This window comes from Nyctereutes procyonoides, unplaced genomic scaffold (genome assembly GCF_905146905.1).
Source record: "Nyctereutes procyonoides isolate TBG_1078 unplaced genomic scaffold, NYPRO_anot_genome, whole genome shotgun sequence".
Classification (NCBI taxonomy): domain Eukaryota; kingdom Metazoa; phylum Chordata; class Mammalia; order Carnivora; family Canidae; genus Nyctereutes; species Nyctereutes procyonoides.
The window spans coordinates 19,551,885-19,556,337 of record NW_026575121.1 but is presented as its reverse complement, the minus strand read 5'-3'; positions in this window follow the sequence as shown (position 1 = coordinate 19,556,337).

Here is a 4,453-nt window from a genome sequence, read left to right as displayed (position 1 = left end):
GGAACCCTAGGTAGCTCTGGTGCTTATTGAATACAGCCTGAACTTTTTGGCCTCACCCAAGGCTCTTCCTATACTAGTCCCAGTTTATATGTTAAAAATCTCTTTAAATAATTTAGTACTTACTGTATGCCATGGTTTTCAGTATGTATTTCAGGGTTTAATTATGTCCATGGCATCAAACCAAGCCGGGTTGTTGCATAGTGGGCTTAACAGGGGAAAGTTACATCAAATTTCCTCAAATAATATATACTTTTATTTGAAAACTCCATGATAGAACATTCTTTTCCTTTCTTAGTTTTTCTTTAAGGTGATACTGGAAATAGCTAAATTATTTATATGCATCCTCACTACAAATTCGTATCTGTTTAATTACCAGAAATAATACATAACTCAAATATTAATGGAGTATATTACACCTGAAATATGGAGACAACTATACACAACTCACTCATTTGATTTTCAGAGCTACATTTTAGGAGTAGTTTTGCTGTCGTTTTCAACTTTTCCATTTTGAAAATCACCACATAATGAATTGAATTCTATTTCCAGACTGACTCTTAACACAATATCCTTGAGTTATCATCAATTAAGATGCATAAGAGTAATTATAAAATGTCCTTCATAATATTTTTTCATTCAGTGTTTAACAACGAAGAATGAGCTCAAAGATTTGTCCCATGGTCTTATTTAATCCTCAAAGCAACCACGAAGTGACCGTTATTTTTACCCTCTTTTTATAAAAGAGGGAAGTGACATACAGTGTTTTACACAGTATTATAACTCCAATAATGGCTGAGTGGGAACTTGAATTGAAGTCACTTTATTGTAAATGTCACTGCCTAACCACTACCAAATAGTATCTCTCTAATATTCAAAGCTAGTTCTAGAAGCATAATCTGTAATCAAACCATGATTCCTATGTAATCACAGTGGACTTCAGGAACTTTCAGATTGTTCCTTGAGATTTTCACTATATATTTTTATTTATATTTTCACACTTATATTGAATAATGCTCTGCCATATTGCTTTCTCTTTTTTGGCAGAAACTTCTGGACTTAGCACATGCGTGCTTTGCATTTTTCTCCATTCTGAACTTAATATCTCACTTGTTTCCTTTCAGGGCTATAGATATATACTATAGAGTTTGGCCATCACAATCCAAAGATAGGTCTTAGACATTTTTCTACAACATACACTACCCTTGATTTTATGAAAATCAAGTAAATATAGCCATTGGTGGCAACTTCTTGGCTTGTAAAAACATTTTCCATACTACTTAGGTAGCCAGAGTTTCATGTTATGAATCAGACTGAACTCAAAATACTGACTTCAAAATTGCCATTATATCTTTAACTATGGGCACTTGCCTATAAATCTTCTGAATGCATTCCAATCTCAGTTTCTAGCTGGCAATTCTGCCATAGTGCTCTTTGGTCTCAATTTACCCACACCTAGAAGCATAGTTTGTCAGGCCTTCATGGTTTAGTGACTAACAGGAGGAAGTAGAGAAATTTTACAAGAATTTGCAAAACACTATTAGGATAACTTTTTTTTTTTATAATGAAGTAAGAATTTTTTTTGTGGTCCTCCATTTTCCATGTGATAGCTCTCCTCTTTACTGTTTCTATCTTGAATGGATCAAAGAAATAAATGTTTTCCACCTCTAGAGTAGAACTCCAAGATATTCTGAAATTGGTATAAATCCACTTAAATATCCTATTCTATGATTGATTTGTGCATGTGTCAGTTTTTGTCTATTTAAAAATCGTTTCTTTAAATTCCAAGTTATCTTTTGTTTTCAAAATTCTTTCAGACATTGGATGTGGCTGTATATTGTTTTCATTTTTCCTAATCTAGAACATTCCATCTACCTTTCTTTGTTTTTACAATAATGAATACATTGAAGATTTCTGGCTCACTGTCTTAGTGTACACTCTGCTTTTTGCTTATTTTCTGACTGTTCCCTCATGATTAGATTGATGTCAAGCTTCTGGCCAACAAACATAAAAGATATAGTGAATTACATCATGAGACACATATTGTCATGCTACCAGACTTGGCAATACCCTATTTGGACATTTACATAAGTTGGTGACTTTTAGATTTCTCTGTAGTAAAGCAAATACTTCCTTGTTAAAGAATAAGGAAACTATGAGATTGTAATTTATGATTATCTGACTCACTTGGTCACAAAATTTTCAACTGATAGTTTTAACTTCAGTTAAAGATCCTTGCCTGAGTCAGTGATTTTATGGGGGTTATAAGATGGCAATTTCCTAGTTCTATGATTTCTATATACACTGTCATTGCTGGTATTCTCCTAAAAGAAGAACTTTCCATTCTTGGATTTTCTTCTCTGTCTCATTTCTTAAAATTATCATTAAGTACTTAAGGATTTTTATTTATTTTTTGTTTTAAAATTCATTAACCTCATCATCTCATTATGCTTTGTGGTGCTCAGATTTTCCCCGATTTGGTTAGAGGAGCCCCTTTGTTCCAGTTTGTATATATATTTGACAATGTTCCATTCCCCTTTGAGGAATTCCTTAATATGGGCAGTCATGAGAAAAGCAATGGAGAAATGCTAGCAAAAGGTGAAATAAATCAATGTTTCTAAATTTCTATTCTGTCTAAGCTTCCAAAACACCTTTGTGACCTTGATTGGAGAGTGGCACGTGATGAGTCTGTTGACTTTGAGTGGTGACAGATAGTGGAAAGCCTTATAAATCAAAGCAAGATAGTTGAATGGTATTCCTCATGTTTGGGGAGGATTTTACATGAACAAGGTTTCAATAGCATTTATATTTTTGAAAGTTACTATTGTTCTTCCTTACAGTTGGGGGTAGACCTGATTATAAGTGTTGGCTCCTAGACAACAATAGATAGATTCATTTTTTTGGTCGAACTGAAAGTAATGGCTGATGGATTGAATGTAGGGAAAGAAGGAATTAGGAATGATGTCTAGGTTTTTTTTCATGAGCAATGAAATTTGCTGAAATTGAAGAGGCTGAAAGAGGAAAAGATTATAGGGCAATGGGAGGGAGGAAATCAAGATTCTAATGTATGCATTTTAAAATACCATATGCCTACAAAATATCCAATGTAGAGCTGTAAGTTTTTGAAGATTTCTGCTGTAGGGATGTAAATTTGAGATTTATCAGCGTTTAAAGCCATGTTATTAAATGAGATGATTGAGAGAGGCACACATTGTGATAAGTGCCCTGGGTTACTTTATCACTTAGAAATATAGTAAGGGAGAAGCCAAGAAAGAAGTTAAAGAAGGAGAACTCCGTAAAATGAAAGATGAGCCTACCATCTCAAGTTTGTTCATTTGCTAGATATATTTTTTAGAACTTAAATATTTTGTATTCATTTGAAACATCAAATATGATATATTAAGGTTAAATTAAGTATCCTACTGAAAACATTTCACCTTTAGAGGTTAAGTGTCATCTAAAACTTGGCTTCTCAAAAAGTATTGTTTATATATTAAAATGCAAACATTTCTTATTTGGCAACATTTTTGTTTTTAAGACTTCAAAATTACACATAATTTTTATGTGCAAAACTGTATTACATCCATCATTACAACTGTTAAAAACTTCCCACTCTTTTTAGCTATTATGAGCTAATTGATTTTATGGAGAGAAGAAACCTGTAAAGAGCAATTTTGGAGGGGATTGGAATCATCTGAGAACACTAAGCTTTTGTTTTAAGTTTTAACCACACTATTGAAAATACCCTAAGAGATGGTTTTAAAGCTTAAAATGAAAATTGCTCTTGGGCTGAAAGCTTATATGCCAAGTGAAATTTCACTAAAGTAGGAGTTTATAAGTGCTGACAAGTCCTTAACTATAGTGATGCTAAAAACATTACTATTATAAGAACACTACAGAAGCTATTAGAGCTCTCAAATTCCCCCTTCAGTGTTCACTTACTAAAGGAAAGTACAAATATGCAACAAGAGAATGGAAGAGGTGTTATTTTTCAGAGGGAAAGACTATTGAAAATTTTAAAGTCACTTTGGGATATTACAGGAATTCATCATACAATGGAAGAGTTTCTTCTGTGCCCATGGGGGATAGAAGCAAATCAGAAAAACTACGATGACACAAGGATTTCTAAGACTCTGTTGGACTTCATAAACATTATATTGTTTTATTAAAAGTGAACAGCTGGCAACTTAATGTCCCTCCATACTGGGATATAGTACAAACTTAAGGGCTCTTCTGATTTCCTGTTATGACGCTAATTTAGTAATTGCAAACACAAGCATATATAGGAAATGCTAAGAAAAGTAGATCATTGATTGGCACATTACTTTCTATGATCCAGCAATCATATTTTCATCTTATCTACATTCATTTCAAAAGAGCAATCTTAGTTCTTTTATTAGGAAGGCAAGTCTGATAACAAGTGTGCCATCCTGAAGTTATGAAAGATTTTCGCCTT